Source organism: Balaenoptera ricei, chromosome 14 (assembly GCF_028023285.1).
Source record: "Balaenoptera ricei isolate mBalRic1 chromosome 14, mBalRic1.hap2, whole genome shotgun sequence".
In the NCBI taxonomy this organism is placed as follows: domain Eukaryota; kingdom Metazoa; phylum Chordata; class Mammalia; order Artiodactyla; family Balaenopteridae; genus Balaenoptera; species Balaenoptera ricei.
In genome coordinates this window covers 50,941,294-50,968,569 of record NC_082652.1, presented here as the reverse complement: position 1 = coordinate 50,968,569, position 27,276 = coordinate 50,941,294, and the positions used below count along the sequence as shown (strand labels likewise).

Here is a 27,276-nt window from a genome sequence, read left to right as displayed (position 1 = left end):
GATGGGAGGGAGGCATAAGAGGGAGGGATATGGGGATATATGTATACATATAGTTGAGTTACTTTGTTGTACAGCAGAAACTAACACAGCATTTTAAAGCAATTATACTCCAATAAAGATGCTTAAAAAAAAATCAGGGGCACAACAAGGATGCCAACTCTTGCCACTTTTTTTCAACACAATATTGGAATTCCTAGCCACAGCAATCAGACAAGAAAAAGAAATAAAGGAATCCAGATTGGAAAGGAAGAAGTAAAGCTTTCAGTGTTTGTAGATGACATGATACTATGTATGGAAAAACTGAAAGACAGTACCAAAAAACTATAAATTCAGTAAAGTTGCAGGATACAAAATTAATATACAGAAATCTTTTGTGTCTCTATACATTAGCAATGAACACTCTCAGAAAGAGAAATTAAGAAAACAATCCCATTTACAATTATATCAAAAAGAATAAAATACCTAGGAATAAGTATAACCAAGGAGGTAAAATATCTGTACTTGGAAAACTATAAGACGTTGATGAAAGAAGTTGAAGATGACATAATGGAAAGATATACCATGTTCATGGATTAGAAGAATTAATATTGTTAAAATGACCATACTACCCAAAGCAATCTACAGATTCAATGCAATCCCTATCAAAATACCACTGCCATTTTTTTCACAGAACTAGAACAAATAATTCTAAAACTGTATAGAAACATGAAAGAGCCCAAATAGCTCAAATACCTTGAGAAAGAAGAACAAAGATGGAGGTATGATGCTCCCTGATTTCAAATTATACTACGAAGCTACAGTCACAAAAACAATATGGTACCGGCAAAAAAACAGACACATAGATCAATGCAACAGAATAGAGAGCCCAGAAATGAACCTACACTTACATGGGCAATTAATCTATGATGAAGGAGGCAAGAATAATTGATGGGGAAAAGACAATCTCTTCAATAATTGATGCTGGGAAAGCTGAACAGCTGCAGGCAAAAGAACCAAGTTGGACTAGTTTCTCACTCCATATACAAAAAGAAACTCAAAATGGATTAAAGGCTAAATGTAAGACTTGAAACCATAAAACTCTTAGAAGAAAACATAGGCAGAACACTCTTTAACATTGGTCTTAGCAATATCTTGTTGGATATGTCTCCTCAGGCAAGGGAAACAAAAACAAAAATACACCAGTGGGACTACATCAGACTAAAAGGCTTTTGCACAGGGAAGGAAACTATCAGCAAAATGAAACCGTTGCTTACTGAATGGGAGAAGATATTTGCAAATGATATATCTGATAAGGAGTTATTATCCAAAATATACTGAGAACTCATACAGCTCAACGTCAAAAACAAACAATTTGATTAAAAAATGGGCAGAGGAGTCCAGACAGGAGTGGGTCAGAGGTGCAGCCTGAGCCCTCCATGGAGCAGCCCAGGAAGGCGGTGGTGGTGATGGGGTTTGGCCCTTTTGGGGATCACACTGTGAATGCCAGCTGGATTGCAGTCCAGCAGAACAGAGGGACGGGATCCCTGGGACTCTGCAGATGGGAGCGTGTCTGAGGCCCTGCTCGTTGCACCCGCTCCCTGGAGCCCCAGACAAAAAGGAAACAGAGTGTTTCTGAAGACGTGTGTGTCTGGCTTTGTGCGAGTTTCAGACAGGATTTTTCATGGGGCTGAGTGGACCCAAAGCCATGTGTCTGAATTCCTGGGCCCCAGACACTATGATCTGCATGTAAATAGGAGAAAAATCAATTAAACAATCTTTGGAAATCTCTCCGAACTTTGGGACCCGGATGGTGGAAGATGGCAACTTCTTATCCTGCTGCCGGTGGGGAAATACCCCTTATATTTCAGTCGCCCATCTCTCCAAACATCACCTCTAGAAGACTTTCAGTTTTCTTCCTCAACTTTATCAGACAAGAAGAGCGAATTCTCCACCATTCCCTAGCTAAAAAGATGCCAACCTTCCCAGATCCAATTGTTTCCCTTAAAAGAAACAACAACAAAAAACTGGAGTTGCGCATACGTACCCTGAGTATGCACAGCAGTGTTGGTCCATGAAATTTTACACATGTGCACCTCCGCAGCACCTGAGTCCAGATCAAGACCTAGAACATTCTCAGCCCCTTCTCTGTTCTTCCCCATTGCAGAAGCCCCTTGTGTCCTTTCCCAGCTACTCCCACCGCGTCCCCCCACCCCCACTCCCAGGTGTAAACCTGCTGACTTTATGGCTGCCATAGGTGTGTTTTACCTGTTCTAGAACTTGGTGTCAATGGAATTGCACTTGGGTCCCGTGCCTTCTGCGCAGCAGAGCATCTGCAGGATCCACCCATGGCGTGGCTAGGAGCTGCTGCTGGTGGTGCTTTTCAGTTACTCTGGATAAAACAGATTTGCCCATGGGAAAAAAAAAAATGGGCAGAGGACCTGAATAAACATTTTCCCAGAGAAGACATACAGATGGCCAACAGGCACATGAGAAGATGCTCGACATCACTAATTATTAGGGAAATGCAAACCAAAACTACAGTGAGATATCACCTCACATCTATTGGAATGGCCATCATCAAAAAGACCACAAATGGCAACAGATGGTGAGGATATGGAGAAAACGGGACCCTCATGTACTGTTGGTGAGAGGGTAAATTGGTGCAGCTACTATGGAAAACAGTATGACGTTTCCCCCCAAAATTAAAAATAGAACTACCATATGATCCAGCAATTCCACTTTTGGGTATTTTTTCAAAGAAAACAAAAACACTAACTCTAAAAGATTCATGCACTCATATGCTCATTGCAGCACTAACCAAGATATGGAAGCAACTTAAGTGTTCATCGATAAATGAATGGATAAAGAAGATTAGATAGATAGATAGATAGATAGATAGATAGATAGATAGATAGGAGATAGATATACAATAGAATATAACACAGCTTTTCAGCCCTAAAAATGAATGAAATCTTGCCTTTTGTGGCAACATGGATGGACCTAAAGGGTCTTATGGTAAGTGAGGTAAGTCAGACAAAGAAAGAGAAAGACCGTGTGCCTTCACTTACATATGGAAGCCAAAAAACAAAAGAAATGAACAAATGTAACAAAACAGAAATAGGCTCATGGATACAGAGAACAAAAGGTGATTGCCAGAAGGGATGGGGGTGGGTAGGGGGATGAAAAGAAAAGAAAACAAAACCCAAAAATGGTAACTATGTGAGGTAATGCTAATTAGCTTGATTGTGGTGATCACTTCACAGTGTGTATTTATATGAAACCATCACGTTGTACCCCTTAAATGCATACAATTTTTGTCAATTATACCTCAATAAAGCTGAGAAAAGAAAAAAAAAATGTATCCTTCACCTGGATTAAGCTCCTCTCCTGGTTAGGACCATACTTGGCTAGGAAACATGCAGTGGCCGAGGGTAGGTGTGGATGACCAGTTTTTTCTTCCTTATCTCCCCATCTTGTTGCCCTCTATTGCCCCATCCTGCCTCTAGCTTCTCCGTGGTTGGCTCAAGGAGAGAGGAACATAAGGGGAAGAGAAAAGTTCTTACTAGATCTGTACTACTGTCATCTGGTTTGGTGCCTTCTGTGTGTGACTCATGTTCAGATGGTAATTTTCCCCCTCATAGATCTCTTCTGTGGGTTTTCCAGGACACCTCTAACCACAGTTTTCTGTCCTGGACTATGCTTCTTCCAGCTGGTTACTTATGACTCTTTCCTGGCTCCTAAGCCCTCCCCACACAGACCCTCTGTTGGGTTATCTCACTCCTCTGGGAGGGCCTCTGGGCAGAGTCCTGTTCAAGACTATGCAGTTGGCTCCCTCTCAGGGAGCTCATGGCTGACCCGTGGTGAGACCCGTGTTCCTTCGCTTCGAAAAGTGCAGTTGGCTTCTCTTCTTCCTCCACCCTCAGGAGAAGCTTTAATTATAATGTCTCACCTTTAGATTTTTCTCAAACAGCAGCCCACCACCTTCGAGCAGACATGGGCCAAATTCTCTGCCCCACTCCCTGCTACCTCTGCCTGGGAAACAACTTCCAAAGAAGGGGCCCCCAGTAGTTTTACCTGATCTTCTCTTATATATGCTAGAGCTAGTGGTCTTGAGCTAGCGGTTGCTTCTGTAGGTATAGTCTCGTAGTATGCACAGCACTGCTGATGTGGCCCCTGCCGCTGTGGATGCCAGAAAATGTCTCATTTACCGTCCTGTTGTGCACTCAATTTCAGAATCTTCTGCATGACATATTTTTCAAGTTGAAGGTTCAAGGCTTGGAACCAACCCCACACTCACGGGTCCTGCTGAACTAGCTCAGGTCAAGTCCCCATCTGTGTGTGCTCAACCTTCTTTTCTGGGCCCCAGTAGGGACCTGGCTTTCTCTCCCTACACTGTCCTGCTCCCAGCTCTTGGCCTGCCTAACACACATTCCAGCACATCTCCAGTAGGCCATGGAGAGGGGAGAGGACACTGAGAGCAGCCAGTGCACGGTTCCTTTGCTGGGTCAGTCTCCACCTGATGATGCTAGCATGTTGCTCCTGTAACAGCGTCTGATGAGACTTGGTGCCTTAGCGTCTCATTCCTGCTTATATCCTGAACTTTGGAGTGTTGAGACCATGATTTCTGGTTTGGTTACCAGCTGTGCAGCCTGATTATTTGGTAACCTTGGTATCTGCTTCTTGGGCTCAGCTTGAATCTCGATGCTGCCTCATAGAACTTTGCTCATGACAGTAACTGGAATATGGCAGTTACTCTTCAGCGAGTGTGTGCCGAGAACTTCTTTAGGCCCTTTTATGTGCATTAGCCCATTTATTTCTCCCAATAACTTTGAAAGATATACTACTGAGATTCAGAGAGGGTAAGGAACCTGCCCAAGCACAGCTAGCTCATTAACAGAATTGAGGATAACACTCAATTCTGCCTAATTTCAGAGGGCATATTCTTTCCTTTGCACCAGATTTAGGATTTTTTGCTCAGGGCTTGGAGAGGATGCTGAGTTCTGGGTGTTTTGTGCCTATTTTCACAAGCTCTCACTGACACTTGTGGGCAGGACAATTTCCTTGGGGCAGGTTTCTGGTTTGCTCCCACCTTCCCTGTGGGGCACCAACAGTCCCACCTGAGCCACTTCCCTACTCAGTATTCACAATTCAGCTCCTGTCAACGCCCCAGCATAAATACAAATTCAACTTGTCCACCCCTCAATAAGTAAGCCAGGTACGCTCCATGGAGAAAATTGTACTGATGTATTCGGAATTAACTAAGTTGATGACATTATATCTTAAATTATTCAGAATACATCAACATAGTTGATATAAAAGAGATATGGCTGTTTACAAACATTTAAAGATGTTGGAGAGCCTGGGGCTAGAGTTTTGCTCAAACACGGCAATTGGGGAGTAGCAAGAAGTAGAATGCAGATTTCTATGAAAAATGTAGGAGAGAAGTGACTTTGCTGAAAAGCCTCGGTAGCCACGGGTTGCCATGGTAACGCTGGAAAACCGGATCTGAATTAGGAGGAAGTTCCTATAGGCTGGACTTTAGGAAAGGGAGAGGAGATCTTGTGTGCGAAGGGGGATGGGAGAGGAGGAGGAAGGGAAGGGCTGGGCTGAGAGGAGAGGGAGGGAAGGAAGTGGCTCAGGACAGAGAGGAGGAAAGGAAGGGAGGGGCTGGGGACCACATCCAGGTAGGGAGCCATCTCTCCAGGGTTTTCTCTTCTTCTTTTTACAAAATGTCTATAACTGAAAGTAGAAAAGACTGGTGCTGGCCTGGCAGGTGAGGTCGTTTCCTGCCTCTCAGACCCAGTGACTCCCTCACTCAGCCAGCCGTGTCTGCAGGCCTGTCGCTCAGCGCTGGGACAGGAGCGCCCGCGAGCCTCACAGAGCCTCCCCAAGTCACTTGCAGCCTGGAGCTGGGCTGGTGTCAGCTAAGCGCTGGCTGACAGTTCTGGAAGGCTCTCATTCAGAAGCTGCCTGGAGGGAACAGGTCAGGCTCTCTTATTTGTTTTGAGCTAAAGCTCAAAGATAAACCAAACTGGAAGTAAAGTACTGTGTAAGAAACACTTCCAATCCTCTAAGAGCAAAAACAGCAGAAGGCAAGTTACCACCTACAAATAAGTGCCGGGCTTCAGGGACACTGAAGTTCTAGAGTGGGAGGAAAGGAAAGAAGTCCAAAGACTCTCCCAACAATGCTATTAACAGGCCAGGTCTAAAGTGGTGCAAACTTTACGAAAGATAAAAACGAGAACACTGAGGTCAAGCCCCAGCTCTGCTACGTATTAGCTGTGTGACCTTGGGTGAGTTACTTAACTTCTTAGTGCTTCGGTTTTCTCATCTGCAAAAAAAGACATCATAGTAGTTCCTATCTCACAGGGTTGCTGAGAGAATTGAAAAGAATAGAGTGTTTAAAACTGTTAGCACTTAAATAATAAGCACTCAATACCCAGTAGCCCATGATTGGGTGTGTGATTACTATAACCAATCTGAGGAGCCATGGTCAGGCCCTGCCCATCAGGCAGCGTGTCGCAGAACCTTTGGAGGACACCAGGCGTCACTGCCTTTCATGCTTCCACCTTGGTCTGAGGTCTTGATGTTGAGTATGTGGCACCCAGGGCTCAGATGCACAGAGTTTCGTTACATCTGGAGTTGGATGATTATACCATTAAGGACAATTAATTTTTACTTGTTTTCTTAAGAAAAGTACAATTTGGTTAAGAAAATATAAACTTAAAGATTTGGAAAACTGTCTATAAATTTCCACAAGTGGAAGAGGTAAAATAGTAAAATGGTCAATTTGTTCAGGAAAATGAGCCCTAGAACAGGAGCTCTCTAACTCACCTCTCTTCTTGTTGAACTTGAGCCAGGAGATGGTCAGACGTGTTCTGATGCTTCAGACTAGAGCCCCTTGAGGACCTGGTGGGATCAGGCTTGTTCATTTCCTTAGTCCCCAGCCCACCACCAGGCACATGGTGGGTGTTCAGTAAACACTTGATAAATGGAAGGAATGATAAAATGTGAGAGCTCACCTCCAGAGGCTGCATCTCTCTTCCCAAAGGTAGCCCCTTCCTGCTACTCCATCAGCTGAATCCAGCATGTGATGGCCACGTTAGTGCACAGCTAAGTTGTCCTGTGAGAAAAGGGAATTTCATGATAGAAACTCCACAGAGTTAAGGTAGCTTAACATGAACTCTGATATCACCCAGTTGGCTCAGTCCAGGTTTTAAGCATGAAACAGCTTTCCCAGGCACCCCCAGATCTCCATCCTCTCTGAAGGCTAGGCCTGGCCTCCTTCAAACTCCAGCTCTCAACATTCTTTTTTTTTTTTTTTTGGCTATGCCTTGCAGCTTGTGGGATCTTAGTTCCCTGATCAGGGATTGAACCTGGGCCCTCGGCAGTGAAAGTATGGAGTCCTAACCACTGGACTGCCAGGGAATTCCTCAACATTCTTTATTCGAGCTGTTATCATCAAAAACAAACATTTATTGAAGACTGACTGTCATGTGCAAGGCTGAATTCCAAGAATTCAGGTAAGGTGGGTCATAGCGCAGCACCTGATGGAGTTTATAATGTTGTATTTGTTAGCTTTTGCTGCATAACAAACCATCTCAAAATGTACTGGCATGTAAAAACAATCATCTATTGTTTTTTCACAATTCCTTGGGTTGGCTTGAATGGCTTTTCTGTCCAGGATGGCTTAACTGGGGCTGGATGATTTAGGATGGCCTCATTCACACATCTGGCAGGCTAGTTGGTCTAGGATAGCTTGGCTTTGGTTGATCAGCTGGGAAGATCCATCTCTGCTCCTTGTGTTTTCTAATCCTTTGCTGGCTAGCCCAGGCTCCTTACATGGTGGTGAGGATTGTCTAATGTTCCAATGGCCAAAACAAGTCATATTTACATTCAAACTCAGACTCAAAAGAGTGAAGACATAGACTCTGCCTCTTGAAGGTAGAAGTGGCCAGGGCAAGTCATGCTGCAAAAGGACACACATCTAGGCAGGGGAGAAACTATTGTGGTTGTTTTGCAAACTATCTACCATAGGTCTTATTGGGACAACAAGGGTGATACATAAAAACATAAATAAGAATATAAAATAGCACAGGACACCTGCCAGGAAAACTGCACAGAGGAACACAGATCTGAGTTGGGAAGGAGAGATGGAACTGAGATTGGATGGAGGTCGGGGAATATTCCAGCTGGAGGGAGTAGCATGGATGTGGAAATGTGTTTGACATGTTCAGGGGGCAGAGAATGTATGGCTGTGGGCATAGCAGGAAGCTCACTTAGGGGAAAGGGGAAACTAAGGACACCGGAATAGTTGAGACAGGGTCTCAAATCTGGCCTGGGTCTTGATGTAAGGCATTTGGGCTTAATTCTTTAGGCAGTAGGGAGCAGTGCAGGGTTTTGGTCCAGGGCAAAATGATACTTTACTCTGGAAATAGTGTGCAGATGGAAAGGAAGTTCTCTGATTTTGTCTATGTCATCCTGCATAGATGCACATCATGCCATGTGATCAAGCACAAGAGGGACTTTTTAGTGGTGGGTGGAGTGTAGTTCTTTGTCGTCAGGTTTTGCTTTGTTGTTGTTATTGTTTTTTACTCTATGTGTACCTGGGTTACCCCACCATCAAAATGAAGACAATACTATACTTACCTTCTAGGGTTGTTTTAAGGGTCGAATTCGTGAATGTATGTAAAGTGTTCAGCACAGTGCTTGGGTTTTGGTAATAATCCAGAGTAGAAAGATTTTAGAAAGAGAGTCACAATAAGCAGGAGAAAAGCTTGTGTGTATTGCGGCTACTCCCCTCAGAAGGTCCCAGAGACCCTCTGTCTGCATAGGGGAGACCCAGCCATCTGCCTCTCTGGATAAGCTTTCAGCCCTCTTCTGGGTGGAGGGGCAGGCTGGGGCAAGGGAGGGGAGAACTGTGGGAGCATAAGTGACTGAGAACATGGGGTAGGGGGACACAAATAATCTCACAGAACACCAACATCAGAAAAGGCCACTCTGAGACCATGACAAAGTGAGACAACACAGGGCCACTTCCTACCTTTGTCCAAGCAAGGGCAAACCAAAGTCACCGTGCCACCACAAACTTCCAAACAACCCCCCCGTCAGCTAAAATGAGTGACCGCGGTATCTTTACCAAGCATAGCTTTATCCCTGCTCTAGTTAGCCCTCCCCAGAGAGAAGGTATTTGTTGAGATAAACATAGAATTGTCTCACTTTCTGTCCTTACTTTTTTGTGCAATCCATTGCTTTCTTGGATCCTTCCCGATCACCCCCAGAGCCCAAATTCTGTAATAGGTTCTTGCTAACACCCTCTTACAGAGACGCTCCACAGTTCCCCACAGTGTATGTTCTCCCTCAGTGTGATGCTGGTCACCCACAGGTGTGTTCCTGGGGGCCGTTGGTTGAAGAGCACTGACATCCTGTTCAGCGTTATGGGCACTTTCAATCCTAACTGCCCTTTTTTTGGATAGACTGGGTGCATTAGTTACAGTTCTCCAGAGAAACAGAACCAATAGGAGATATATATATATATGTACATATATAAATACATATAAAACAAAGGCTTTTTTAAGATTGATACATAGGTAGGTAGGTAGGTAGATAGACAGATAGTAGAAATTTATTATAAGGAATTAGCTGTGAGATTATGGAGGCTAAGTCCCACAGTCTGCAGTCAATAGCTGGAGACCCAGGAGAGCTGGTGGTGGAAGCTCCAGTCCCAAAGCAAGCAGTTTCCATACCCAAGAAGAGCCAACGTTTCAGTTTGAGTCCAAAGGCAGGAGACCGATGTCCCAGCTCAAGGGAATCAGGCAGGCTGTGTTTTTTTCCCTTCGTCATGAGAGGGTCAGCCTTTTTGTTCTATTCAGGCCTTCGACTGATTGGACGATGCCCACCCATACTGGGGGGAGCCCTCTGCGTCACTTAGCCTGCGGATTCCAATGTGAATCTCATCCAGATACACCCTTACAGACACACTCAGAATCATGTTTGACCAAATATCTGGGCATCCCGTGGCCCAGTCAAGTTGACACATAAAATTACCCATCACACTGGGGCTTCATGTTGGCTGAAAACCTAAAGCAAGGCCTGGGTGCAGCCAGCATGCTGAAGGGTAGACCAGTGAACGAGCAGATGCTGAAACAGGAAGAACCCGGTGTGACCCCTGCAGCCATGTCTGTTGCCTTTGTCCCCGGGCGCTGTGTTCCTATTTTTGAAAGTTTGTCATAGAGGAGGTTTTGTGCAGGCACAGTGTGAGATGGAAAGTGCGTGCTGGTTTAGAGACTGTCTGCTTAGCCAAATAGTTGTAGGGCCCTGGAGACAGAGGGCGTCTCTGAGGCCAGGACCCAGAGGTGCCTTTCTTAGGGGCCCTTGGCATGGTCCACACAATGGAGGGAGGCTAAACGAAGGCACCTGGGAAATCTGGACAGGAAATGGGACATGACCCGGGAGGGTCAAGGTTGTCCAGCAGGTGTATGCCACGTTCAGGGCCGGCGTCATGAATGTGTGGCCTGTGCAGTAACACAGTAGAGTCGCTCCGTGCTTGATTTAATGCTCTGTTCCTCTGGGTTAGAACCTGGCAACTGAGGACCTGCTACTTTCCTTTTTTGCAGTTAAAGTATCTTAGTAAATTTAAAAGTAGAAATGTCAACCCCTCCACCCCCTAAATCGTAACACCTTGTGTGTGGCTCTCATCCTTGCTAGAGGAAGATGGGGAGGCGTGTTAAGGGTGGGGTGGAGCCAGGAAGTGGTCGGTGGACACAGACGGTGGAGGAAGCCTAGCTCCGGGAAGTTCTAGAGGAGAAACGTGTGGGTTGCTCTGACTTGCCAGGAATTCCATCACAATTTTCCACATCCCCTCCTTGTCTGCTTTATGCCCAGCACAAGGCTTCAGGGTACAGGAAACAGCAGCATTCAAGCATTAGTGGAGAATTTTAAAGTACCTGGATTTAAGCTAGTCAGTGTACCATTTACTTGGTCAATTTTAATATAATATTTTTCCATTTGGCTTCATTACCGCATTGTAACAGTATTGTTTTCTACTAGCTTGACTGCACATGAATCATAGATTTTGTTTTAGCACAGTTTTCATGTGAAACTGAATTCTGAGAGCCAACTAACCAACGTGCAAATCTACTTTTGGAACACAACTTGTTTGTAAGCTGAGACTATGCATATTTAAAATTAGTAGAATACTGTACCGCAAAATCCCAAAGACAGTTACAAAGCAAGAATGCCCTAAATACATCCTTCGGAGAATTACAGAGGTAACCAGTCTCCATTATGGCCTCAGTAATTGGCAATGGTGACAACAGGGGATATTCTGGGTTCAGGGTGGCATTGTGCAGTTTTCAGAGTTCCTCCTTCATGTAAGGCCATGAAATTGCATTTGACTTCATGCCACTTGGTGAGGTCACTGGAACCAGCTTTTGGTGTCTATTTTGACAGTGGGGAAAACCGAGGTCCCTGAGAGAGAGATTCCCTGGCTGGTCCACAGGCCGAGGGCACGCAGGAGCTGAAGGAGCCGTCGGATCCCCGCCCCTTAAGGATTTCAGGAAGCCAAGGATGCCTCCTTGCTCAAGCAGCTCTCTTGTCCTCCCTGATCTCTGAGTATTTTTTTGCTTTTGACCGGTGCGTCTGGGCGAAGGTTTTTTTGAGAGTAATCTCTACACATTTTTTGCTTCCTATATTTTCCCTCTTTCCAGCTTCTCGTCTGGACTGGGGCTGGCCCTGTCCTCATTCCCTTTGGGAAGGATGCAGTGGGCAGGCGGGTAGAGTAACCTCTAAGTCAGACTAACTCTGTCTTCCAAAGGTCTGTGTTCTCAGGTCAGACCCAGATCGTCTAGAATAAACACAAAATGAGAAGGCTTTTCCCCAGGGTAGACAGTGTCTCCTGGGCCTGGAGGAAGTTGATCTATTTAGTAGCTGAAACTGCTAGGACATAAGCAGGAAATGGCTTTACTTTACCTTCTTTCTCTGTCTTTAAACATATTTAGTTGAATTTCCATTCCTGACTTCTTGACATCTCAAGCTTACTTTTACTTGGAGGGTGATAGACATCTAAGGCCACTTAGTTTAAAATGCCAACCCCTCTCCCCCATCTAATCCTTAATCTCTCTGCTCAGGGCCGACATCCCAGCATCACAGGGAGAAAGGAGAATGGGCCGTCTCTTCACTCTCCCTCCTCCACCTCTCAGTCTGCTCCAGAGCAAGCAAAGGCCACTTCCCTCTCTGGTCACTGACAATTCTTCTCTTTCAGTAGACTCTCCCATTTGAATGTCTGTCCTCCTCTTTCATCTGGACACGGGGCTGAAGGCGTACGGCCAGTTCACCTCTCCAGGCGGTTCTATGGCGATGCCCTTGAGGATGTGAATGTGTGGAAGGGAAGGCAGGAGACATGCACGCACAGCACTCTGTGGAGGCCTGAAGGCAGAGGGAGCTGGGCTGAAATGCTTGGCATCCTCTGGAGATGAGGCTGTGCCCTAAATACGTCCTCAGGAGAATTACAGAGGGAACTAGTCTGTGCAGGGCTTGAATCTTTCCTCCAGAGAAAAAGCTGGCAACTGGAGGCCACAAGCCAGACTTAGTTGTAGAGAGAGATGTCGTGTTTAGCATGGTGCTGTGAACAACTTGAATGTCACTCCAGTTTGTCGTCAACCCCGTGCTCTTTAGAGCTTGGCCCAGTGGGCCTGGCTCATGTCCACTCACAGCCTGGATCCTGGAGGCCTAGAGCATGTGACCCCGCTTGGGAAACAGGACCACAGGCTGCCACGGCCCAGATGCCCACTCCCCGAGGCACCCCGGAACAGATGCTGCAAAGGAACCCAGGTCCTGAAGAGGCCATTTGGGGACAGAGGACAAGAACTGGTTCTCCCCCACCACACATACCCTGCTGCTGTGTAACATGGGACAAGGACATTCAACATGGATAGCTCATGTTCTCCACCAGCCAGGAGGATCTGGGACCAGGAGTCAGCAACTAATTTATCACTAAAAAAATCAAATGACTTTTCTTTGCAGACTTGAGTTAGTGAGAGAAAGCAAATAGAAGGTAACAATTTAGGGCTTCCCTTGTGGCGCAGTGGTTGAGAGTCTGCCTGCCAATGCAGGGGACACGGGTTCGAGCCCTGGTCTGGGAAGATCCCACATGCTACGGAGCAACTGGGCCCGTGAGCCACAACTACTGAGCCTGCGCGACTGGAGCCTGTGCTCCGCAGCAAGAGAGGCCGCGATGGTGAGAGGCCCGTGCACCGCGATGAAGAGTGGCCCCCGCTTGCCACAACTAGAGAAAGCCCTCGCACAGAAGCGAAGACCCAACACAGCCAAAAAAATAAATAAATTTTTAAAACTCAGCTTTAAAAAAAAAGGTAACAATTTATCAGGTTATCTTATTCCTCATGCCACCCCTCACCCATCCTTTCAAACATCTATTTTTTGTGGTCATCTTCACCATTAATCACAGTCATTGCTTTTAATTAGTGGATTTGTTGATCCATTCAGTCTTTCATCCATTCATTAAAACCAGGCACCCACCACCTGCCTGTGATAAGGACTTAGGATAAAAACAAGCGAACCATCAAAAAATAAAAATAAAAAAGTCAGAAAGCATCCCTGCCCTGGATGAGTCCACAGCTGGAAAGAGGAAAAGGTATGCTCCTCAGAAACACGCTCGCCTCGGTCACAAGCAGACACATCCTAAATCATGGCCGTCCTGCTTCTTAATCTAAAAGTTACTTATTTAATAGCACCTCAGTGTGATGCGGACGAACTGGTCCAATGGCCACTATCCCCTACCCTCAACCAGCAGCCCCATCACAGGACTGAGCTGAGGATGGATGGGACGCTGCACGTGACATGCTGGGCACAGGGCCTGGCATGTGGGAGGTCCTCAGGACATAGAACACCTGGGGACTTGCAGGTTGGGTTCTCAGGCTGAACCCCGGCCTTCCCTAAACTTCATCAACCGGCTGAGCAGAGGGGAATGGAGTTGCTTATACTGGTGGCATAAAACCGCAACCTGACTTCTCCCTACACGGAGAAGCAGGGAAGAGTTTAAGATTGCCATGATTCCAAATTCCAGGGGTGATTTAAAACACGTTTCGAAACAACTTTTATGGTATTTACTCATTTCCCTGTAATTTTGCAATCAAAGCCATTAATCAGTCCCAACATAGGATTTCCAGTAATAGAACACTGAGTTTTATGGTCATTACAGGACGGTTGCATTAAAGAAATGCTGTATTTGAGATGCAACTGCCTTGAGTGAAATCAAAGGGTTTCTCACCCAGGCTCCCATTTGAGTCAGTTGCTCTCCTTTGTTATGAGATGTCTAGGTGTCTGCACCCAAATGTGGTTTGACATTGTCAACGTGCCATTACCTCTGAATGAGGATTTCAAACACTTTTTGAAATCTATCAGCAGGAAATCAATGGCACACGAGTTAGGAAAACTCATGAAAGATTCAATAAAGGAAGAATTTAGAGAGGCGCGGTTGGGTGTCAGGAAACCAGAAGGGAGAGTGCAGCTCCGGGGGCTGCTACAGAAGGAGAAAGCTTCACAGAGAAGTCTTCCTTGAGAGGACCTGGGTCCTCCAGTTGAGAGTTGTGACCTTGCCCTGAGGGAGCTAGGGGAATAAATACCCTACGTCCCTCTCCCCCACCCATCTCCTGCTCTGGTTCCCAGTTGGCTAAACCCATCTGGGCAGCAGAGGGCTAGAGAGCCCTTGATCTGCCCTTGATCTGGGTCAGCCTCCCGGGCAGAAAGCAGGAGGAAGAAGAGCAGAAGAGAGACCTGGAAGATCATCTGTCAGAGGAAGGTGTGTTTTTCAATTTTAGATACACATATTTGGGATGTAACATATAAAGGGGTTAACACTTAAAGAAAAACTAAAAAATAACCTGAGTGGCTGGTAAGCTGAAGAGTTGCAAAAATGCAACATGGGACTTTTAAGGCTAAAGTGTTATTTTAACTCAAACTAAATTTCAATCCAATGGGAACAAAAATATAATCACATAAAATTCACATGAACATAATGTCAGTTAATCAACACTGTGATCTGGTACCCACTGGGCCTGGGGGGGTGTGTGAGCTAAGTGGCTCTGACACTCAGGATCCAGGGGTCCAAGGCACCTGCTGTGTGTTACTCAGTCTTAGGCTGACAGCTGGTCTCCAGGGATTAGGTAGGAAGGGAATAACTATGCAGACAGGTTGTTGTGCTGCATTTCTCTGAGGCAAGAAGTGAAAATGTGGTGCCTATCCCAACACCCTCACTAGGGCTGGGCTCTGTGGCTAAGAGAGTTTCTGAGAGTCACTGTCATTTTTGACTCCTGATTGCCAAGGCCTGCTGGGACCTAATGTCCAGCCAGCCCAAGTTATGACAACAATAAAAGAATTAGGGAGGCAACAAAGAAAGGCAAGAAAAGGGAAGAGTAAACAAATAGCCAGGAGCCCTGGGCCAAGGCAGAACCACAAGCAGATACAAAGAGCCACTTGAGACTATACCCAGGGAGAAACAAGGATCAGAAAAACGCAGAACTGGAAAACAGCGAGACAAGACGGCACTTAGAGACTTCCTGGGTTTTGGTAGTAAACGTGTTTATTTTAACAATTGCTAATAGCTCGAGTTTGGGCCATCAGAATCAACGCTCACTGCCCTTGGAAATACTGACAAATTCTCCAATGATGGAAATGACTATCAACCTCACTATTTATTTTTGAAATGAAGGCATATTTTATTAATGAATTTGATTAATGAGTTCTAAAGATTTTAAAAAATAGAATGTGATGAAGCAGATAAAAAGGTGGTTTTTAGAAATTTACAACTGAGTAATTAATTCTGCTTGGGGGTGGGAGTGGATAGTATTCCCTTGAGGATATATTTGAATTAGACCCGGGTGGATTTCCAGGCCAAGTGCACAGCGTGAGGCCTGGGGCACAGAACAGCACATGGGTGTGGGGCTCAGGGAGTGAGTGGTGAGGCCAGGTTCAGAGGAGGCAGGACAGGGCCAGGGCTGGAAAGACAGGCCTCTTAAAATATGAGCGTGAGACTTGCTCTTTCCACCTCATGGGAGAGTGCAATGAAACGTAGGCAGAAATGCTTCCGATATTGAGACACTAACTTGTCATCCATGCTTCTAGAGTTTTCATTAAGAAAAAAAACTCAGGCCCGCCATTTTGCCAATAGGAAAACCGAGTAATGTGTAGGAGATACGCAGAACTGACATAGAACATATGCAGTCATTTATGAGACAAAGTTGTATACGAAAAGATGTTCTGCCTCGTATTTGTTTCCTAGCAGAACCACTGCTGAATGAGCAGACATCGTGAAGTTAGAAATTCATATGCCATACGCTAGGATGACTAGTCCTAAATCAGTCAACCTTCCATCAGGTGTTGGAGGCAATATAAGACAAGTAACTTATAATCTAGTTAGAGAGAAACATATAGAAGAATCAACAAGAAAATAACACAAGGCAGAATTTCACAAAGAGCTTAACTGGGTAGTTCTGGCTGTCAGGGTGACAGGAATTCAGAGACAGGCCCGGGTGGGGTGTTGACAGATTCTCAGGGAAGTCAAAAGAGATGCCAGCTAAGCCTGGAAGGATGGAAAGAATCTGAACAGTGCAAAAGACGTCAGGGTCTGGAAGAGTTAGTACTAATTCTCAGAAGCCATTGGTTTCTGAAATGTTTGGGTCAAATGAGAAAGAAGCTCTTGGTGACTTCAGCCCCATAAAGTACCACTAGAGCAGCATCCAGACGCCAGCTTCATTCCTCCTGGGAGCTGTCGGGGATGATAAACAAGAATGACGCCGTCTGTTGCTGGTGAGGATGCTGATGCCAACAATAGCAATCGGGGTTGCCTGATGTTGACATTTTCTGGATTTTTTTTTTTTTTTAATCACAACCAAAAAGTATCAAAACAGCCACAGATAACTCAACAAAACATTTATGGAATAAATAATACACAAAGTCTTCTAGAAAACTGAAGAGGAGGGAATACCTCTAAACCCAATCTATGAGGCCAGTGTTACCCTAATACCAAAACCAAACAAAGAAATGACAAGAAAAGAAACTACAGACGAATTAGGAACACAGAGGCAAAAATTCTTAACAAAATTTTAGCAAATCAAATCCGACGATATACTAAAAGGATAACACATCCTAACCAAGTGGGATTTCACCCAGGAATTCAAGATTGGTTTAACGTTCAAAAAGTACCCAATCTAATTCCTCATATTAACAGACTAAAAAGAAAAACTATATGATGACCTCAGTAGATGCAGAACAAGCATTTAACAAAATCCTACTTCTGTTCCTGATTAAAAACTCTCAGCGAACTAGGAATGGAAGACAACTTCCTCAACTGATAAATGGCAGCTATGAAAACCCCACAGCTAACATCAAACCTAATGATCAAAGATGAACGCTTTCCCCCTGTGATCAGGAAAAAGACAAGGGCGTCTGTTCTCATCCCTTCTGTTCAACATTGCACTGGAGATTCTGGCCAGTGCAATAAGCAAGAAAGAAGGATCAAAGCTTTGAGTGGCTCAGACCTGACACTGGAAGAGGGACTGGGTCCTCCAGGAATGCCTCTGATGTCCTCCAGCACACGACCAGACATCTGATAAGTTGTTGACTCAAACCAGCTTGGCCACTATGTAGCTGTGAGACCTTAAAACATCCCCTCCCTCCCCTCCCTCTGCCTTTGGATATTATTTCATTTTATTTTTAATTCTCTTAGAGTTTCAGGTTCCTAAGTGATGGGATGGGCATAATAGCCACCCACTGCAGATTTGTTGTGAAGACTAAATGGAATAAGCATATGCGTAAAATGCAAAGGGCCATTCCAGCATCGGTTTTGCTACATTCATGCTGAGTAGCAAGGGGAACTATGTGATCTGCTAAGAATGCAGGCTGGTAGGTGTGAGGGTTTGGGATTTGAGGAGCAAAGTGTAGAGTAGGAAGGGCTGGGGCTGGAGGTGTGGGCCCAGACAGGAGCAGGCTCTGGGGCAGCCAGCTGGAGCTGTACCTCTTTTTCTCCTGGGAGGTGGGGGTGGGGTGGGGCATGGCGGCCAGTGGGAGGAAGGGATGGGGACTCCGGAGCCCTGGATCAGACCTGTTAGCAGGTCTCCTCCTTACTGCTCGGCCCCCTTTGCTGACCTTCAGAAGCTCCCTCCACCCCTAGAGGCTCCTCCTAATTCAGAGGAAAGTGATCTGATGAAAATAACCCACAGTGGGACACCAAGGGTGGTGACTCAACACTTGACCTCTTCTGGGAGCATCTGCTTTTTAAAAGAGCCCCAGGATGAAGGCAGTGCCTAAAGTGACTCACCAGGAGCGTGGGGAGGGCGAGGGCTGGGCTCCTGCCCATGAGATATTTTAGGTCGTGTTCTTCTGCACCGAGTCCCCTCGTCTCAGACTGAGTTGACTGCCTGCCTGCCCTGTAGCAGGGGCCGGGGGAAGAGACCTCAGGAGAGGATGAGGCAACTTAGCCAGAGGAAGCACCATGAAGGGCAAAGGTGAGGATGCGGAGAGGAAGGATGGATGTGTCTGTTTCACCGTCCATAACTGGTCGGGTGAGGAGGACTCAGTGATACAAAAGCCAGCCGGGCTGCCCAGCCACAGGGGAGTGGCCAGGAGGGCCGGGGGCTAAGGAGGGCGACACTGGCGTGTTTACGGCATGTGTGCATTTGTCAGTGCGCAGCTGCGCATCTGGGCAGGTGGGAGGAAGCAGATTTCCATCGCTCCTAGAATGAGCGCCCCATCAGGTCTTTGAGTGAAGGAGACAAACCTTTAATTGAGGAATCATGAACCACTGTGCTCCAGATCTGGGAACAAACACTTGCCCTGTGAGACAGCTGCTTCCAACAGCGGGGAGCTGCAGAGCCTTGATCCGTCCACCACTCAGCTCGGCCAGTCCTCCTGCATACCTTGCATGGTTTTGAGAAGCTGTGTCACTTCTGAACATGTGACAGTTGTGGCATGGATCTAAGGTGTGGATCCTGGGAGCTTTAACTGTAGAAAACAACGAGGAATAAAAGAGTGTTTTAATCCTCTTTGGCTGTGATCTTTTTTAAAAAACCCAGGAAGGATGACAACTGATAATTGCTTCAGCTCTTGTTATCATCAGTAACGATAGTTCTAGCGGTCCAATATCCAAACCCCTTCCTGAGTTTGGGGGCCCCTTCCCTCTACAGAAACTGAAAATGCCAGGTCCTCATTCTCCAAGTCTCTCTTGCAGCTCAGGCCTGAGTACAGCCGCAGGCTCCATCCACCCAAAGACCGAGCTCAGACTTTGATGCAGTGGAGCGTCAAAGGCAGGAGGCTGACCGAGGTGATGGCAGCCACCTGCCTTGCCCGGGCATAGAGAAGGTTGGTGCGTGTTGCCAAGCAGTGAGGTGACTCGCCCACAGTGGCCCAAGCATTGCCTCGTCCTTGGCTCATTTTGGACTCGGACCGTTTGTTCTGGTAGCTCAGCCGTGCTGCCTGGAACAAAATAACACCACTCTGGGCCCAAGAACTCTTCTTGCAAATGTCTCTTGCTCATTTGCCACCCGCCTTTCCTAAACCCTTCAGCGGTCAGCGTCCTTGCTCCAGTTTAACCTCTGCACTTGAAGCCGGGCATCGATGGCCCACGTGTATACATCTGTTGTTTAGCGTCCACCCAGAGCTGGTCCTGGGCCTGGCACAGGGAGACACCAGAAAGTACATGACGAATGAAGCACTTCTTATGAGAATCACAAAATGAGCCAAGAGTGTTAAAGATGAAAGCGGTCTTAGAGATCAGCTCTGCTTCAGAAATGAGGACTTCATGGTCCAGAACGATTTCACGCTTCACATGAGGTTTCCCTTTAGCATGATTTCTGCCACATTCCACTGCTTCCTACTAGGGGCATTTATTTGGCAAACACAGTAATTCATTATAAAGTTCAATGAAAAGTTCTTTGATCATTTGGAGTAATTGGAACTCTTATTTGCTGCTGGTGGGAAGGTAAATTGGTACAATCTCTTGCCACAACTATTGGCAGGATTTATTAAGCCATAGCCTATGATCCAGCAATTCCATTCTTGGGATTAATGACAGAAATGTGTACATGAGTGCATCAAAAGATATGTACAATGTTCATAGCAGTGTAATCCAACAGAACCCCAAAATCCTGGAAACCACTTAAATGTCCAGCAGAGGAATGGATACATTGTAGTGTATTCTCACAATGGAAAACTATACAGCAATGAAAATGAAGCATGGCTACACGACTCAAAGAAGAACCTTTGAGTAGTGGGGAGTAGAGGGGATTGGCAATGGGCATAGACCAGGCGGCTTTAGAGGCACTGATGATGTTCTATTTCTTGAAGGATTACCAGGTGTTTACTCTGTAAAAATTCATCTCACTGTACACTTATGATCTGTGTACTTTTTTATGTGAGTTATCCTTTAATAAAAATGTTTATTTTCTAAAAATCTCTGAAAATCCAGGTAAACAAGATTGGTTAACCCATTTTAGAGATGAAGCCAAAAGAATTTATAAGATTAAAAAAAAGAAAAAAGGTCTTTGATTCACCAAACTAAATCAAAGTCCATACATTGAAGCACATGGCCCTGGTCCCTGAATGCTCAACCAAGGCCTCACTCACGGGCATCTGTGATGATTTTAGACATACTTCTAACACCTTTGGGGATCTGTCACTTTAGTCCACAGCATATCAAAAACAGAAAATCTGCTAAGTGTATGGATGTGCTAGGAGAGAAGTCTAAAGCCAACACTTTAATGGCAGAAATGAAAATCAGAAGGCAAGAACTCCAAGTGCATATTGGTCAGGGCCATTTAGTACAGGGAAAATGCGTTATACATCAGCTACAATTCACGAGAAGTTCCTTGTCTTAGAGAAGAGTACAAATGTTCAGATGTTCAATTCATACTGACGAGTCCCAATCCTTACAAAAAGTTCAGATCCTTAGTGTAGAAGGTGGAGAACCAAATAGATCATTTCAGAAATTGCTCCACAACAGGATCAGAGAATTGCAGAGGTGAACACGGGCTAAGGCAAGAGGCCAGGAGCCATTCTGCACACAGGTCCAGGGATGGGCTCAGAGCAGCCGTGGCAGAGCTGGGGGTTGTGGGGTGAGGGCGTCCAGGAGCCCTGAGAGAAGTGAGATGGAGGCCAGGGCAGCTGGACTTGGTCAGGATCCATTCAACATTCAAGGGTGCCCCAGTAAGAGTTAAAAAGAAAAGATAACGAGACCGGTCATAGGGCATCATAAGTAGTTTGAGATTTTATAGAATGTATAGTTTTCTAAAAAATTGTGAGCGCCATCACACATTCCATTTCTTGCTCTTCTAAACAATGGCAGGTGGAAGCCTCATCAGCAAGCCAGGCTTCCTTGGACAAGGCTGGGGTGGAGGCTTCTGTGCCCTACAGGCCTCTGGGCCTCCCCAGTGGTCCACCGATGAGGAAGGTGGCTGATGCTCTTCCTTTGCCTGGAATGGGTTTCCCTCCCTCCACCAGCCATGCGCTTTTCTGGCCCTGCCCATGTCCCCAGGGCTGGGCACACTCTGGGACCTGGGCTGGTTGGTTCACCTGCCTTGGGACAGGAGCAGCAATGTCTTGTGAAGACGTGGAACAAAAGGCCCCTGAGAGGAGGTCTCAGCTCCTCAGAGCCTTTTGAGGATTTCTTTGCAGGCTTAGAAAATGAACACCCCCGAGTCTCCATATCATCACTGTTTTATTCCACAACCAACTGTCCCCAAAGCTTTTGGACTGACTGTCTCCACTACTATCTCAAAGTACAAGTACAGCTGACGGAAAAAAAATGTCACGTGTGAATGAAAGCAAACAAAACTCAACAACGTAGCGGTAGAATTAGGAACAATGATACAGGGGAAAAATTGAAGCAGGCTGACAGTTCAAGAAGGGAGGTGTTGTCACAGCCTGGGGATTAGCAAATTTGAGGTTTGCAGAGAGCAAAATAGGGAGGGAACCTCAGAGATGGCAGAATTATAGTAATTACAATTGTTTTCTTTCTCTATAATATGCACAAAGAGTAAATGTTAAAATAATAATTCATTTTAAGTAATGCGTGGGGCCTCAAGAGACAAGAGAAGGACCAGTGCTCAGAGGGGGTTTACAAGGGCAACAAGGATGAGGAAAACACCATCCCGGGAGCATGATCCTGGCTCTCAGAATTAAAGGGAAGTACCCCACTATTCGGGGAGAACTTTGTCAGCGTTTGGGGGCCACATCTGTAATGTTAAATTAGTGTTTATAGAATAGGCATGGCTTTAAGGAGTAATTCCAGTAAGCATAGGGGCCCTTAAAACTATTTTCTCTCATTCAGACTCTGCAAAGCAATATTAACTGTTGAGGTCAAAATTCAGAGAGGAGATTGCGTGAGCCTGGAGCCGCCAGGTGTGACTGCGCGGGCGGTGCAATGCCTGACTCACTGCCCGACTCGAGGGGTCGCCATCACGTTGTCGTCGATGTAAAAGGTGCATCTGGAGTTGAGCTGTGCGCAGCCTGCCCACGGGTACGTGGCAGCCACAGCAGGCCCGTGGCGCGGCCAGTTTCTTCTGAAAGTTTCCTTATCTGTCCTTTCTCATGATACTATTGAACGTTGCCTTTTCCAAACTTTCCTATGACCCTTCCCCAAGCCTCTGGCCCCCACCCACCACCGAGCAGAAGATGTCACCTCCCCTTCCCGGAGAAACCCTGGCTAAAGGATGGAAGTCACGTTAACTTCCTGCCACCTCATCTGAATGTGGCTCTCCACCTGGACCCGCCTTTGCCTGTCTTTCCCCCGACCCCCTAGCTGCGGGGGCAGCAGCGGCCTGCCCCTCACTCATGCTCCTCATCGAGGCCTTCTCAGGACACAGCCCGCAGTAGCAGGCGAGTCCCTGGCCTGCACAAGAGGGCCCTCTCCTGGCCATGCCCTTCTGCTCCCAGTGGAGGGAGGGACACACGTCCACCCTGGTTCTCGCCACCCCCCTTCCTGAACGTGCTCTGGATACCGGGGACCCCAGGACCTCCTGCCCAAATGGCCCCAGATGGCCTCTGTGGGCCTCGTCCCTGGGTTCCACGTGTACAGCCCCAGGCCCAGGCATGGTAGAGAGGCGGCTGTTTGTGAGGGTCAGGGAGAAGATGGGCAGGTTTCCACACATGTGCACACGTGTAGCCTCATGATGCCCGGTGCAGCAAGGGCTGAAAGGGAGGGGGCCCAGCGCTGGCATGGCTGTCTGCATGCCACCACGTCCGCAGCAGAACTCCACGGAATCTGAGAATTCTAAATTGAGCTCTGGTCTTCTGAGTTGTGAAGGTATGTTTGCTGAGGTAGAAGGGTAGAAGGTATCTTATTTTACAGTTCATTAGCTTGATTTGTGCTTTAAATAGCAAGACACGTGGTAAGTAGGCCTCCATTTGTATTCTTGCCCTGGACTCTGCAAATGTTAGCGTCAGGCCTATTTTCAATTTCTCTCTTTCCCCCCTTTAAATATTTCCATGCAGCTGTCAGGTGAAAAATTAGCAAACAACTATGTGAACCAGGGCCTCTCCCCACCCCTCTCTGGCCTGAGTTCTCTCCTAGACAAGGATCGTTTAAACAATAAGGCCCTCCGCAACCATCACTAGGGTCTGCAAGGCTCGGGAAAACGGGGATGAAGAAACTGCCTCTGTCCAAGTGAGCCTACAATCCGCATGACATAACGTGTCCTGTGATGGAGGAAACAGGCCGCTGGGAGCGCCTCCTTGGGGGACATCGCACTTGGTTTAAAGGTGGGAACTGAGATCAGAGAAGGTTCCTGAGAGGTGATGTCCAAAGAACAAATCCAGACAAGATTGTGATCATCTCTGAGGGGCTCCATCAGCTTCTGGTTGCAGTGGGGCTAATTCGGCCTGCACATCCCTACGGAACAGGCACTGCACGCTCGGTTCCTCTAGTGGCGGCTGTGGGTTGGGGATTCTGAGGGTCTCGACTGCAGCTTCAATGTTACTTTGCATCATCAAGGAGTCCCATACCAACTGGAGCAGCCACTGTTCATACAGTGAGCAACGCCCATCGTACTTCGCACAAGTTATCAAGAGAAGGGGGCAGCGTGTCTTCCATCCAATAGCATGATCCCAATACCCACTACTTTTCCTGAAATTGATGAGACAATTGAGTAGATGCTTTACATCTCAGGTGAGATGGGGTAGCTTAACAACCACATTAGATTTGACCCTTGAACCACATGGGGGTTGGGGGCCCACCCACATAAAACTGAAAAATCTGCGTATAACTTTACAGTCAGCCCTCCAGATGCACGGTTCCACATCCGTAGATTCAACCAGCCAAGGATTGTATTGTACTGTAGTATGCATTTATTGAAAAAAATCCTTGTGTATGTGGACCCATGCTGTTAATTTATCTCCAGCAATAGATACGGAAGCACGTGAGCCACACCTGAGGCAGTGCACGTGGAGTCCCTGCCTGTGCCCCCGGTGTGCAGTGATGGTGCCGCCAAGGTGGATGTGGAACACGTTTCTCCCCAGCCCAAAGCTTCTCCTCCTTGAGTGGATGTGCTCCCGTGTTTCTCTCACCCTCGTCGTTGCTAATCATCTGTTGCTGCTCTGCCACTCAATCCTTGAGGGCTCTGGCAACTGCCCACAGGGAGTTTCTGTCCAGCGGAAAAGACAAATCTATTGTCTCTCTTCCCCTGCTAGACTGGGGGCTTCCTGAGAGCAGGGACTATTCTGTTTTGTTTGTCCTCGTCTCTATCCTCGGGACTGGGCATACTACAACTGCTTAATTGATAGCAGATGACTAAGAGTGATGGGAGCACGGAACAGGAGTTTTAACCAAACCAGAGGGATGGGGAAGGCTAAAATAATAGCATGTCAGCCAAGATAGGAAAAGTGGGTGGAAATAAATGAGACCCCAGGAGGGTGGTTTGGGGAGAAAAGCAGCTTCCAGGCAGAAGCAGTAGCAACATGGGTAAAGGCCCTGAGGGAGGAGGGAACACAGCTGGTTGGTGGAACTGACAAAAGTGAAAACTGGACTGGAGTGCAGAGAGCTGGGTGAGGGGCAAGGTTGGAGAGGTGGGTAGCTCTCTGAAGGCCTGTGAATCCATGTTGTGGACGTTGGACTTCATTCTAGGGAACATGGAAAGCCACTGAAGGGTTTCAAGTAGAGGACACGATCAAAACACTGCACATCTGTATTGTTGAAGAGGTCATATGGAATTGTATGTGGGAACTGGGTTGGAGGGACCAGAGGTGAACCAGAAAGATAAAAAGGCAACGTAGGAGTCCTCAAGGGAGATGACAGTGGCTGGAGTGGGGTTATAGTGCGGAGGTGACCGAAGGGGAGGAGTCAAGGATGACACCCAGGTTTCTAGTTTGAACAACTGGTGAATAATGGTGGCATTTGCTGAGATAGGAAGTGCTGAAGGGGTGTGTTTGGAGGAACAAGGAGGAGGAGGAATTGTTTTTGCCAAGCTGAGTGTGAGATGCTGAGTGTGATAAGCATCTGAATTTACATCTAGGCAGGGAATTTTATACCTGGCTATGCATCTTTGGAGAAAGATCCAGATAAGAGATGCAAATCTGAAAGCCATCTGCATTTATATACATATATATATATATATTTAATTTTTGGCTGCCTTGGGTCTTCGTTGCTGCACACAGGCTTTCTCTAGTTGTGGCAAGGGGGGCCTACTCTTCGTTGCAGTGTGCAGGCTTCTCATTGCGGTGGCTTCTTTTGTTGCGGAGCATGGGCTCTTGGCACGTGGGCTTCAGAAGTTGCAGCAGGTGGGCTCAGTAGTTGCGGCACATGGGCCCTAGAGTGCACGGGCTCAGTAGTTGTGGCTCGCGGGCTCTAGAGCACAGGCTCGGTAGTTGTGGTGTGTGGGCTTAGTTGCTCCGCGGCATGTGGGATCTTCCCGGACCAGGGGTTGAACCTGTGTCCCCTGCATTGGCAGGTGTATTCTTAACCACTGCGCCACCAGGGAAGTCCCTGATCTGCATTTAGATTGTACCTGAGGCCCCATGAGTTGGTGAAATATCTGAGGAAAGTATAAATTGAGGAGGACAGAGGGCCTTTGACCAAGCAACAAGGAACTCTCGATATGCAAGGACTGAGAAGGAAGAGCTGGTTCCAAGCCTGGCTGATCATTAGAATCACCTGGGAAACTTAAAAAATGTATATCTGCTGGGGAGGATGTGTCTACATAACCTATATATATATATTTTAAATTTTATTCATTATTATTTCTTTTTTTTAATATTTATTTATTTGGTTGTGCTGGGTCTTTGTTGCAGCATGCAAACTCTTAGTTGCAGCATGCATGTGGGATCTAGTTCCCTGACCAGGCATTGAATCCGGGCCCCCTGCATTGGGAGCACGGAGTCTTAACCTCTGTACCACCAGGGAAGTCCCACATAACCTATATTTTGAAAAAACTATAGTATGATTAGAAACCATTTGGTAGAAGAAAAAAACTGTCAAAGAGAGGATCAGTGGTTAGGAAAAAAGGAAAATAAAAGAATGGTGATGTTCCAGATGCCAAGGGAAGGAGTTCGGGAAGAAAGGGATTAGGCAAAATCAGGACTGAATTTTCCGCTGGGAAGCCAGATGGTGAGACACCCACTTGTCAGATTCCTCTCTAGTAGGGGATTGGTGTTTGAACTCAGTAAAATCTACTAGGGGATTATGGAAAGGTGCCCAGCAGAACAGCCTGTGTTCAATGCCCTCATACAGGCATGCACAGAGTGGGTGCAGGGGAAGGGGAAGGAAAGGAAGGCGCATCAGGTGGCAGGGAGCTTTTCATTGGAAGTAGCATCTGAACTGCAGCATTCCTAGGAGAGGAAATAATGGAAAAAAAACTATGCTGAGTTAAGAGAATGATGTACACTCTAGGCAAGAGTTAGTCCCTGGCTGCAGGGACTTAAGTGTTGGGAATGGAGCAAGAAAAGGGGTCAGAGCCCAGTTATTAAGGACTTTATATGCCAAGGTAAAAGAGCCCTGAAGAACGTAAGAAAGTAAGTGGCACGATTAGATTTGTGATATAGTTAGCCCATTCTGGCAGCCAATGTGAAGGATGGCCTGGGGTCAGGGAGAATTAGGAAAAGATGGAGGCTCAAACTTCCATCAAGAGGCTGTGACACAATATTGTAAATCAACTATACTCCAATATAAAATTAAAATTAAAGTTAAAAAAAAAGAAATTAAACAAAACAAAACAAACAAGAGGCTGCAAGAGGTGTCTTGCAAGGATCCAGATGAGGGGTGATGGATTCACCAGGATAGGAAGAGAAGTGAGTGGG

At 46.5% G+C, this 27,276-nt stretch overlaps 1 long non-coding RNA gene across 3 annotated transcripts in view; it reads right to left on the bottom strand.

The window, feature by feature from the left end:
* The window catches only part of LOC132348219 (uncharacterized), a 78,418-nt gene that overhangs the window by 49,726 nt on the left and 1,416 nt on the right, over positions 1 to 27,276 (bottom strand). The window contains exons 2-5 of one of the 3 annotated variants that reach the window (XR_009497383.1): positions 18,773 to 18,996; positions 7,002 to 7,102; positions 6,814 to 6,888; positions 2,245 to 2,368 (exon numbers count right to left, since the gene is read on the bottom strand). This is a non-coding gene — a long non-coding RNA (uncharacterized LOC132348219). Of the gene's footprint in view, positions 1 to 2,244; positions 2,369 to 4,059; positions 4,159 to 6,813; positions 6,889 to 7,001; positions 7,103 to 18,772; positions 18,997 to 27,276 lie in introns of those variants that run through there. The other 2 variants (XR_009497384.1, XR_009497385.1) reach the window with 2 other exon arrangements.